Source organism: Ambystoma mexicanum, chromosome 6p (genome assembly GCF_040938575.1).
Source record: "Ambystoma mexicanum isolate Mex_15411 chromosome 6p, UKY_AmexF1_1, whole genome shotgun sequence".
In the NCBI taxonomy this organism is placed as follows: Eukaryota; Metazoa; Chordata; class Amphibia; order Caudata; family Ambystomatidae; genus Ambystoma; species Ambystoma mexicanum.
The window spans coordinates 1473858604-1473871644 of record NC_090935.1 but is presented as its reverse complement, the minus strand read 5'-3'; the positions used below and the strand labels follow the sequence as shown (position 1 = coordinate 1473871644).

The 13041-nt window shown below is 43.3% G+C and overlaps 1 protein-coding gene and 1 long non-coding RNA gene across 2 annotated transcripts in view; one reads left to right on the top strand and one right to left on the bottom strand.

Moving 5' to 3' along the window:
• Window positions 1-13041, bottom strand: part of LOC138510558 (serine/threonine-protein kinase MRCK beta-like) — a 2015755-nt gene that overhangs the window by 1374527 nt on the left and 628187 nt on the right. The window lies entirely within an intron of this gene.
• Window positions 3244-13041, top strand: part of LOC138510561 (uncharacterized) — a 129260-nt gene continuing 119462 nt past the window's right edge. The window contains exon 1 of the long non-coding RNA XR_011280407.1: window positions 3244-3337. This is a non-coding gene — a long non-coding RNA (uncharacterized lncRNA). The remainder of the gene's footprint in view (window positions 3338-13041) is intronic.

Genomic DNA, 13041 nt, shown 5'->3' with positions numbered 1-13041 from the left:
TTGGTGAAAACCCTCGGGCGGAGGTTAGCCCAAATGGCAGAACCCGAAACTGATTGAGAGTTGCCAATGGCGAACCTCAGGTACTGTCTGTGCTTGTGATTGATCGGCACATGAAAGTAAGCACCCTGGAGGTCCAATGATACCAACCAATCCTGAAGCTGGAGGGCCTGAAGGATCTGAGAAAGGGTAACCATCTTGAACTTGACCTTCCTGAGGAACTTGTTCAAGTTTCCTGAGTCCAAGATGGGTCTCACTCCTCTGTCCTTGTTTGGAATTAGAAAATAAAGGGAGTACCAACCCTTGTTCCTCTCCGCTACAGGTACCGGTTCTATAGCACCTTTCTCCAGCAGGGTTAAAATCTCCTGAATAAGGAGCGGATCTGGAACCTTCAAAGAGTTGTTCCCCGGTGGATGACTCTGAGGTTTTAGCATGAATTGAAGGCAGTAACCTTGGGAAACTGTTTCCAATGCCCAAGCATCTGAAGTAATAACCTGCCATTCTATCAGATGCTGTGATAACCTGCCTCTTACTGCCGTCTTCTGATGTAAGACCTCAGAGAGGTTTTGAAGCGGCTGACGTAGAGGCTGAGGGTACAGCACCCCCTGCTGTTGCAGTGTTAGTACCTCTACCCGTCCATTACGGGGCAATCGTCTCTGACCTCTTTGAGCTGGCTGTCCTCTGCCTTTTCCGAATGCGAAATAACAGCGAAAGGACCTACCCCTGCAGGGCGCACCTGAGGGGCGGTTTGGAGTTTACCTTATTGCAGCTCCAAGGGATTTGGCCGCCACCTTGGAAGTTTGCAGCTTCTCCAAACTTTCATCAGCTTTATTCCCAAATAGATGTGTGCCGTCAAAGGGCATGTTCAGAAGTCCGGACTGAATGTCTGGTGCAAATTCTGACTTCCGCAACCACGCAAATCTGCAGATTACCGTACAAGCCGCCATGGCTCTGCTGATGCTGTCCACAGAGTCGAGACCGGTCTGGAGGGATTTGCACATAGCGTCCTTTCCATCCTTTATAATGTTCACAAAACCGTCTCGTTCCTCCCCTTCGGGGATGTGGTCAGCCGCAATTGAAATACAGTCCCAAAGGGTGTGGGTAAACCTTGCCTGCTTGCATATAGCATTAGCAGATTTTAACGCCATGCTGCTGAAAACTTTCTTGGCCATGGCATCATATTTATTGTCATCCCTATCTTGTGGGATTATAGGATAGGCATTTTGTTTGCCAGAAGCGGTAGCAGCCTGAACGATGAGGCTTTCAGGTGTTGGATGCTTTGACAGGTATAGAGGATCAAAGGCTGAAGCTCTGTATTTGGTTGTTAGCCTTTTATTCACCGCCTGGATAACCTCGGGTGTTTCCCAATTAAAAGTTAACTTCTTTTGAAGAGCCTTATGAAAAGGGACAATAGGGTCTTCCTTTGGTACTTTAACTAGAATGTCCGTTAAATCATCCTTTTCGAAAACAGGTGTAGGTCTGGAGCATCCCATGTATTCTGTTACCCTAGACATGAGTTGTCTATGGTTGCTTTCAGCATGATCCCCTGGATCCACTTTACCAAACTCAGCCTCAGGTGAAGTGTCAATGCCACTTGCCTCATTCAGTGAGTCCTGCAGATTCTTTATTCTAGATTGTTCAGATATGAGTTCTTCTGGGACAGAAGGTGTCCCATATTCTAGACCAAATGGTCTATCCTCGTCAAATGAGTCCTCTGCCTCCTCATGGATGGAAGAAAGAGTTTTGAAGTAGTCTGAACGAGGTTGTGGTGTGTAAATCCTCTCAAAAGGAGGAGTAGGAGAAGCCGCTATAGCCGTCATGATAGGAGCTTACAGTGTTGAAATTGTCGATGATGACGTCGACGGCTTTGACAAAACTGTTGGCAGCTTCTATTTTTCCAAAGACGTCGATGTCTTTGACAGAAGCGTCAAAGGAATTGTCATGTACGGCGTCGAGGAGGTCAATAGTCGAGGTATTAATGAACCCGCCTTCAATTTTGGTGCTGATGGCGTTGATGACACAGCCTTTGACTTTGTTAAATGGGTTTGTTTAGGCATCGATGATGTCGATTTTTTGTGAGTCAGAGAGGCTTTCTCTCGACTCCAGGGATTAGATCGCTCTCGAGGAGTTTCCACGGCCGAGGTCAAGGACTCACGGCTTCTGTGCTTCCCCGATGTTTTGTCTGGGGTATCGCCTCTCGGTGCTTTCGATGTTTTGTCTGGGGTATCGCCTCTCGGTGCTTTCGAGGGGGGCATGGCCGCTCTCGAAGACCTTTAACATACTTATTCTGAATTCCTCCAATTGAGCTGGGGTACTATGTTTAGTGGGAAAGACAAACCTTTCGGGTGAACTAGAAGAAGTGGACGGCGATCTATGGCGCCTCTTTTTACCATGCCTCGATGACGAGGAATGATGGGATCCACTTCAAGAACGAGAACGGGAATGTTGAGGTTTTTCATGACGAGGAGACAAAGATCTGAACTCGGCAGATGACTTACGTTTAGACGGGGTAACAGATTTTTGAGGCCTACCTCTCTTCAACTTTCCTCTACGCTGCCTCAAGGTCTTGGCCGCCATCGACAAGCATTTGTTGCACTCCGAACACGGATGGTCTGTCCCTAGACACCAGAGGCAAACCCTATGCAGGTCTTTCAGGGACATTGTTGCCCCGCAGTCTCTGCATTTTTTTAAACCGGACCGCAGAGAAGACAGAGCTGAGGAGGAAGCCATTTCGCTGAAAAGTCGAAGACATCCTCTCAAGAAAACTCAAAGAAATTTGAAAATCACACAGAACCCAGCGTTACATTACCGAAGCTATGAAGCGCGGAAAAACGGAACTGAGCAAGGGGCGCTGCGCGAGCTACTTATGCCAGTGATGATGTTGACATCAGGACGGAAGCCTCCGAGCGACATCGACTCGACCAGTCATCGACGCACAGCGTCCTCTACTGGGAAAGCATTTTTAGTGCACTCCTTTTTTAAACCATTTGAAGGCATTTTCATTTTTGAATGGTGTAGACACCAACCAGGGTAAGTTAAACTTCAACAGGAAAACTGCTGAGAAGAAATGAAGTTTTCTTATGTTTATTTTTACTTTTAATTGAATTGGGGACAAGAAAAGGGATATTTAGAGCTGTTTTGTTTTGAATCTGTGACTCGCCGTTGTAAAACGGCATATTTGAATATGTCTTGTGGTCTACGCGATGTTTTGTGGGTTCTTTCTTCTAATGTATTGCATCGGGATGGTGAAGCTAAGATGGCAGCGCCTGAAGCAGGCTGCGTGTGTTGTTCGAGTTCGATTTTACCATGGTTGTTGGGAAGGCACTAGTAATGTTCAGAGGTATACCTGAAGCTACGTAGAACTGTGCATCACGTTCTGCTGTGTGCGATCTATGCTGCAGCTTTAACGTTCCAGAGTGTGCTCACCTGCCTACAGGGGAGTCTGAACATGTGGTCACAAGCATGCGTAATATTTTGAGCTAGTGTGCAGTACCTCAAGTGTGCTTGCGTCATCAAGAGAATGTACATGTTGACAATTCCATGTACCATCATCGGATACTGACGTCTAGGAGTGATCAGCACACATACTGAAATAACAGAGTACCAGTGTCAACTAGAGCCCCAAAACTTGCTATTGGAGCATGCAGCTTAAATTGGATTGTCATTCTGCTGCTGCAGTAATACAGCATTTGGTGCTTTCAGAGACTCGTGTATCGCGTTCTCTGGACTATTATATCTGTCAGTAAGCACTTACTGCATAGTAGCTGGGCAGGGTCTTGTGTCGGCGTGTGCAGGTGTGAATTTCAACAATTTTCAAACAGACATTTTGGGCATACGAGTGTGCTCCTTAGATCATGGGGACTGCTGTACCTTTCATTTTTATGCCAGTAATGTGTGCGAGCTTCGTAATGATTCTATTAGAGTGCCTGAGCTTACTTTGAAAGCAGCCTATCGAAGATAACATCTGGAAGCGAGGCCTGCATATACTAATGCTGCTTTTATTTATTTTGTTCTCTTCTGGGCAATGTACTGGCCCCGCACAAACTGAATTGAGGCAAGGGAGATTATAGTCAATTCTGTAGTGAACATTTAGGCGTGTTGCTTTTGTGGGTGCCAATGGGACTGAGCATTGCAGTATGAACAGACTTGGCCATTATTAAGATCTGGGGGCATAATGCAAATATATTGGATACCATGATTCTGCTAACGTCGCACATACAGTTTGATGTTGGTTTAAAGTACACTAAAAAAAAAGTAAATGACAATGGAAAACTGAACGGTTATATAACATCTGCTGAAATTGAAATGTGTACTGCGATGATGCCTAGTGCTCTATTGAGGAGGTGTCTTATGTTGCTTCTGTTCCGTCAATGAGGGGGTTTAAAAGCCTGAATAGCTACATCTCCTTTGGCAAACGGATACTCTTTAGAATTAAAGCTTACTCTTAACATAGCGCATAGTTGGTTAATACATGTATGGGGCTGAGGAGTGTTGGAGTATAATGTGTCTTGGTCTTGCACAACCTTTTTGTTTCATCGTTTCTACTAGACCAGGTGGATTATATAAACAAGAACACTTTTGAAATGTTCATACACACTGACACTAAAATGGGTTTATGCTTACTAACTGATCCAGATCCGTGGCGGGAGTGATTCTTTGTTTGACAACACTGAGTAAGGAGCAGTTGCTGTGTTTTATAGTTGATACTTTTAAGTGTCATTTGCAGTTAAATCAGCAGGGCTAAAAGGTTGGAGAGGGTGTTGTCTCCATAGAGTTAGTATGTTAGAAGACATAACGTATTATATTGTAATTGTAGAGCAACCCTTTAGTATGAATAGGTTCCTACTATGGAGGGTCTGTAATTTTTCACTAATAATCTGCATGAGTTAAAGGGGAAAAGGGGAAAGAGGGAAGTAAAAAGGGGAGTTCTCGCTCCTAGTGAGTGGGGTACTGTTTGATTAGTTATGACAATTCTGAGTTCTGTCTGGGGGCAAATTCTCATCAGCAATACTGTTTGAGTTTTGTGTACATGACACGTGCGTTTACTAGATACCCATGAATTTTGCAAAGATTGTTACCTGGTAAAATTAAGGTATGGTTTCTTGCTAGTGTAGATTATGCTGGCATGGTTGCAGCATGGCCATGGAGAATAGTCATAGCGTGGGGATGGAGGGTGTGCATGAATTCAAGATGTGTAGGTGCAAGGATGATTGGATTGGAGGTGAGTGAGTGTGGATTTGCGCTGCACTGGAATTAAGGTCTTCTAGATGTATGTTATTTGAACTAAACATAGGAAATACACTTTTATAAAGTCTGTACTGTTACACTGATCATAATGTTTATTCTATTCTATATTAGTCTGAGGTGTTATCTGGGACTGTCATGTATATCTGGTTGCTGGGTGGTTGCTGTCCTAATGCTGTATAAGTGATGTTAGTTTCAGTTATGTTTCATGTAGGGTGAATAAATAAGCATGATTATGTATATAATACTGAATATCCAGATCCAAGTGGGATACATCTTAAATGGTTCGTATGTAAAAGAGTGTTCAAGTTCCTTTGCAAGTAACTCCTGCAGAGTATCTATTCTCTTCAGAAGGGGCTTAAGATATGGAACTGATAGTGTATGTGTAGATCAGGAAGGGAGATATGTTGCACTTAAATTGTACATTGAGAATAGATACATGACGATTTTGAATATTTATGCACCTAATGTCAACCAGGATGTTTTTTTTGAGACATTGGATGAAGTGCTTGATCAATTTGGGCTGTACCGAAATTATAGTTGGAGAAGACTTCAATACAACTATTGATATGAAAAAGGATAAGACTACCCAGGCTAATTCCTGTGTTGTGTTGAAAGCAAGAAAAGGCCTGCTAAGGTTAATAGATAAATGGGACCTACGTGATATTTGGTGAGATCTTAATGTAGAGGAAAAAAGATATACTTTTCATTCAATGACAGACAGTTCTTCTTCACGTATTGATTTTTTCCTTGTAAGCAGGAGCTTATGTGGAGACATTTGTAGTGCTTCAATAGGAAATGTTTAATCTCTAATCACGCACCTATTTTGTCGAAATTGGATGAGCCTGCTGGTGGTATGAGATCTGGAAAACAGTGGCGCCTAAACATACAGTTGCTTTCGGATGCTAAGTTTATCAAACATATAGAAATGGAAATAACATTAATTATGGAGGATAATTTAAACTCAGCGAGCTCTGTCTCAGTGATTTGGGATGCATTGAAGGCAACATTGCGTGGTAAGATTATCCGCTTTGCATCACAACGGAAGCCTCAGCGGGAAGAGGTTATGGTTAGATTAGAAAATGAATATAAGGCTTGTGGGGTGTGCTATTGTGGCTGTCCCAGTAAGGAGAGTTTATTGGCTTTAACCAGGGCAAAGCGTGCTTTGGATTGTGAACTCTATCATAAGGCAGACACACAGCTATTTTACTCTAGACAAGCTTTCTGGGAAACAGGTAACAAATCAGGGACCTTGCTTGCAAGCTGTATTCAACAAAAAGAGAATAATAGGCAAGTGCTTTTTATTGTAGATAAAGGGGGAAAGTTACGGAGGAAGAAGGTAGAACTTTGCAAAAAAGTTAGTCAGTACTATATCTCTTTATATAAGAATGATGAAACAGCTTCCGAAATGGAAATTAGCACTTTTTCTTAGTAGACTAGAAATGCCAAGCCTAAATGAACAAGAAAGATTGGGTTTAGAATACAATTGAAGAAATTGAGAACTCGATCATTACATCTGCAAGCGGTAAGTGTCCTGGCCTTGACGGCTTTCCAATAGAGTTCTATAAGACCTTTAAGCAGATCCTGTCACCTTTCCTTAAAAAAGCTATATACTGAAATACTTGATAATGCAATGGTTGCTAAATCAATGCAGACTGCGTTAATAACTCACTCCAAAATGTGGATGTGAAGCTCTTGGTCTGCTTCCAATGTTCATTCATAAAAATCAGAAAGGTTTCATGTGCGGAAGGAATAGTAGTGATAACTTAAGAGAATTGCTTGATGTCATTCACTTGAAGAGAGACTCTGCAGAGGCGTATGCAGCAATAAGTATAGATGCAGAGAAGGCTTTTGACAGAGTAAGCTGGGTTTTGTTACGGCAGGTTTTGCTTAGAATAAATTGTGGACGGCTCTTTCTTAGGGTGTTTAGAGCCTTATATGGAAATGCACAGGCACCCGTAAGTGCCAATGGTAATCGTGCAGACTGTTTTCAAATCCTAAAAGGAACTAGAGAAGGTTGTCCTTTGTCCCCGCTGTTGTTTGATCTATTCATTGAACCTCTGGCCATTATGCATTGAACTCATTCAGATATGATGGGTATTCCATTTGGAGATTATGTGTCAAATGTTCTTTTATATGCATTTGACCTTTTGGTCCTCATCTCAAACCCAGAGAGATCATACACTGAGCTCTTATCGACATTACAGGAATTAGCAAATTCTCTAATTATAAAGTTAATGTCACAAAGACTTTTATTTTTCCAATTTCTATTTAATGTCATAGGGGGTTGTTTGATGTGGGTCGGGAAATGTGGGCTGAATCGGGTCTTAAATATTTGGGTATTCATGTAAATAGGGATATTGGGTCTCATTAGGACCCTGGCGGTAAGGGGTTTGCGCCAGCGTTAGCTGCGCCGACCCCTTACCGCCAACTACGAGTTCCCATAGCGCCATGGTCATTTTTCCGCCCGCTTTTTGCGGGCGTAGAAATCCATGGCGCTATGGGACCTTGGTGTTAATTACGCCACCGTAATTTACGGTGGCGTAATTAACTCCTTCCCCACTCCCATTATACCCTATGGGGCCGAAATGGGAATGGGGAAGGGTAAATGGGTCAATGGGGACTTACCGCCCCGCCGACCTCGGAATGGGGCGGTAAGTCCACCATCCGCCATGGCGTAAACGGACTTTACGCCATGGCCGGAAAGTCCGTCGATGGCGGAAAAAATCCGCCAGGGTCGTAATGAGGGCCATTGAGTCTTTGCTTGCATATAATGTCCGCCTGAAAATAGCTGAAGTAGATAGCCTCTGCTGTAGGTTGGAGAAGCTAAAATTGTCCTTGTGGGGTAAAGTTGATGTAGTGAAAATGTCCCTCCTTCCAAAATGTTTATATATTTTTAGTATGCTTCCTTTACATCTTCCAAATAATCTGTTATTATGTATCAATAAATCGTTGAATAAGTTTGTGTGGGGGGAAGGGAATCGAGCACGAGTTCCGAAAGATGTTTTTTATAGCCCAGTGAAGATGGGTGGCTTTGGTTAACCTGACATAAAACGCTATCACACTGTGTTTACGTTGCACACGCTACATCATTGGTTGGCGATTGATCATAGTAATAGTGCAGTCTGGGTTAAAATTGAGCAAGAATGTGTTTCGCCCACCCCTATCGATGTTATCTTGTTTATGGATAAAAGGTTGCCTCATGATGCAACTCCGCCCTTTATAAAGCATGTTGTGAAGGAGTGGGGTAAGTGTAATGAGGTTCATGAGGAGAGATACTTGCTGTGTACAGACTCCAGTTTATGGAATTACCCGGCTGTGAAGCGGAATAATTGTATTTTGTCATGGACTTCATGGCAAAGAGCGGGTATCTGGAAAATCAAGACAGGTATTTGATGGGCATATGGTTGATTTTGAGTTCCTGCACTTTAAGTATAAACTGAAAGTGGCTGAAATTCGTAGATACAAAGTCTTGCAGGAAATATTTGGTGTGATTTTTTTCTCGTCTGAATGCTACGTTGCATGCTCCGCCAGTGATTTTACTCGTCTCAAGGACTATGCCCGTGTCTGGAACTACTTTGCATAAAATGGCTGCACCTTCTACATCTCAGTTACTATCGCAATCTGGTAGAGGGAATTGGGACTTGGATCTAGGTTGCACTTTGTCAGATATTGAATGGAATAACATATGTATAGGTCTAATTAAGATGAACTATCTCCTGTGCAATACCAAGGTAACGCGTTACTGACACATGCCTAGCTGTTGAATCCTGCCCTTAGTGGCAATCCGATCTGTCTACTTTGTTAATGCACCTATCTCACAGTGTACTATTACTACGAGTCTACCATTTATCCCACCCACGCGTGCACATTGATTATTGAACCGTGATATTTTCTGACTACTTTGAGCCCGCTTGAGCCATATGCGCCTACTCTAACAGGATTTGTAATCCGATTGTACTCACCTTACCCCCACAAGCCTAATGTCCCTGACTGTTGAATTAACCATTTGCATGCAGCCGAGCATCTACATTGATTTGTATACACGATTGCTGCACCCTATTATACCCTGATCGTGCGCACGCGCACTTCATACCTACCTGCTATACACCATACCCTGGCACCCACGCTATGATGCTACAACCCTCATATTTCATTGCCTGTATGTGTGTGCGCTCGCTTTTAGCATTGACATAGCCTTATGTGACCCCCTTGCAGTGTACAATTATTGTGCCTCAGTTCTGACTGGGCCCATGTGCCAACCCTGCATTGTACTGTTGCCATTCCTAGTCCAGCATTGGTCACATATGACCCACTTGTATCTTCTAATTATTTCTCTTCAACCTGATCGGGCTTAAGTGCCTTACATGCATCGCCTTTTTGCTGTTGAAGTGTGTTCAGGCCTAGCTGCCTTACATGCATTGCCTTATTTCTGTTGCTTAATTGTGATCGGGCCCAGTTGCCTCACATGCACCACCTTATTATTGCGGTTTAATTGTGATCAGGCCTAGGTGCCCTACATGCATTGCTGTATCTTTGTTGTTTAACTGTTAAAGATGCTAAGTCTAACAATTTTGTTCTGCATAATGGCTGCCACGTTACACTCTGTTACTAGGAGTCAGGTATGTCATACTGTGCTCCCACCAGCACCTATTCCAGTTCCTAGCCTACTTACCCCGACTAATACAGCTATGAATAACGCCACCACCCTCCAATCTAAACACTACAGTGTCTTAGGGACAGTAGCCCTTGCCCTCTACCATGTACCACGTCTGACAGAAACTATAGACTCCATGCCAGACTTACCAAATTACATGAACCACTGAGAAGATCTCTACCACCAACTAACCCGAAATTAAACTACCAGCATATTATGAAACCTAATCACACCAACTTGCCATTGCAACACTCTACGTCTAATACAAACGCCTTCCAAACTAACAGTCATAAGCTCAAGCTAACTGATAGTAACACAGCTAAGCCTATGCAAGCCAAAGCTGTAACTGAGGCCCGTTCCCTCAAAGGAGCACTTCTCAATGCGAGATCGCTCGTCACCCAGCTGACCTAATCACAGAAGGTAATCTGGATTTCCTTGCGATTACTGAGACAAGGTTACATAATGCGGCAGGACCGTCGCTTATGTTAGCCATCCCAGACAGTTATACAATATCTAGACAAGACCGAGATGCCACATGAGGAGGTGATATCGCCATTATCTCTAAAATGTGCCTCTCCCTCAGATTAGCCCCTACCCAATCGTTACAATCTTGTGAAACTCTCTCTGCTAAACACCAGATAAACAACTCACAATCACTTACCATTCAAGCAATATACAGACCTCCTGGTCCGCTTGGTACCTTCGAGGAGGATCTGCACAAAATACTCACCAACAACCTCAAACCTTCCTCTCAACTACTCTTACTAGGGGACTTGAACATAGGCTTTAATGATCCAATGGACAAACACGCTATGGATATAGCTAACACCATTAATGCAGTAGGTATGTCTCAAAAAGTGAAATAACCCTCACACTTGAAGGGCAGAACATTAGATTGGATAGTGGATTATAACTGCACAGCTACTATCTCATCCATCTTGCCTCTACCCTGGACAGACCACTCACTGGTGTCCTTTAATTTATTTACCACCAGACCCCTTCCTACGGCCCCTCTATTAGCACCACCATGTTTAACCAGAAATAAAAAGAGCATCACAGTAGATAAAGTAATCCATGCTATCCTACCCACTCTAAATGCACTGCCAGAAAATCTAGATCCCAGTACTCTAGTCCACGAATAAAACAATATCATGCTCACTACAATGTCAAAATCACCCCTCTTAAACTTAGATCAAGCAAACCCAAAGCCCAATTAAATAAATGGTTTACGCCACAGCTAAGAGACCTACGCCTTCTGAAAAGAAAAAGTGAAACCAATTGGAGACTATGCTCCTCCAATGACAACAAAGCTAAATTAACCTCCCTCTCCTCGCATTATAAGAATGAAGTCTGCTTGGCAAAACGTAATTCTTATGACGAACGCATTGCCAAATCTAACTCTAGCATGAAGGAACTCTTTTCCATACTAAAGAACTAGAGTCATCAATAGCCATACCTGATATTTGTACTAAGGACAAGTCCTGGTGCACAGACATCCAACACGCACTAGCAAACAAAATGAACACGCTCCATAAGAAAATACAGCAAAAAAAAAGAAACGCTGAATTTACAGCACTTGCCCAATATCCCTCCGCCCAGTGCTCCACCTAAGGCACATAACAATAAATTTCACTTCACTAAAATGTCTACCTTGGAAGTTGAAAAGATTATCCTTTCGCTCAAACCTTCCAACTGCAGAGGTGATATCTGCCCAGCACAGCTAATAAAAGACTTAGCGCCTTTCATCTCCAAATTGATGAATGCCTCCTTTGCCTCAGGCACTATCCCTGCCAACTTAAAACATTCTTGGGTGCTCCCACTCCTCAAGAAACAGACACTAGATCCTCTCATCCCCACCAACTACCGTCTCATTACCACAGTACAATTCTTACTTAAAATACTGGATAAAGCTGCTTATATCCAGATTCAAAAACACCTAGAACTGCATAAACTCCTAGGAGTTAGGCAATCAGGCTTCCCCCACTACACGGGACGGAAACGCTTTAATTGATTTAAAAACTCAAATTGACGAGCTGAGAGACAAAGGGAAGAAAGCACTTCTGCTCCTACTTGATCTTTCAGCTGCATTTGATCTAGTGGACTACAAGGTCCTCTGTAGACACCTGGACTCTGCCGCTCACTTCTCCTCTGCGGCTATCAGATGGATTGAATCTTTCTTGAGCGAGAGAACCATTAGAGTATTCTCCCCATCGGCAGCCGCAGACCCTACCCCCATCCTCTGCGGTGTTCCTCAAGGCTCATGTGTCTCGCCAACTCTATACAACATTCTCACCAAGCCCTTGTTTGATGATCTGGACAGTCTGGGTATCACCTACACTAACTATGCAGATGATACACCGATTCTCCTCCTGCTTTCTGGGGATCATAGTAAGGACACAGAGTTGGTGAATAGGGTATGTCTTATCATCCAGGCATGGATGGCCACTCATGGCCTATGCCTGAACGATGATAAGACTGAGCTGATAATCATGGGCACACACGCCAACATTAAAAAACTAGGCCAGGAATTTTCCTCATTCAACATCGACGGGCATATCATCAAGGTTTCCAAGGAAGTTAAAACCCTTGGTTTGTACCTTGATTCCACCATGATTCCACCATGTCCTTCAACAAAGAGGTAAACACCCTGGCCTCCACCACTGCCTACACCTGCAAGCTGATAAGAGCTGGCAAGCAATTCCTCTCCAACGACAGTTGCATGATCCTGGCCAGAGCCTTAATACTCTCCAGAATTGACTACTGTAATGCCCTATATAGTGGAGCTAATAAAATCACCATCACCATCCGGAGGCTACAAATATTACAAAACAACGCCTTGAGAGCAGCGCTTGACATAAACAAAAGAACTCATATATCCTCCATTAAACGCCAACATAAATGGCTCTCTACTGATAGCAAAATTCAGTTAAAAATGATATCACTGACCCACAAAGCTTTAAATAACGCTGCCCCTAGTTACCTTATAAACTTCATAGAAGAACTTCTCTCAGACCAACTAGAGCTGGCAATGCCAATTGCCTGGCAGTACCCAAATACAGGCTTACCACAATTGGTGGTAATAGCTTCCCAGTGAAGGCTGCTAAACTCTGGAACCTACTGCCACAAATTCTCAGAGTAGACCA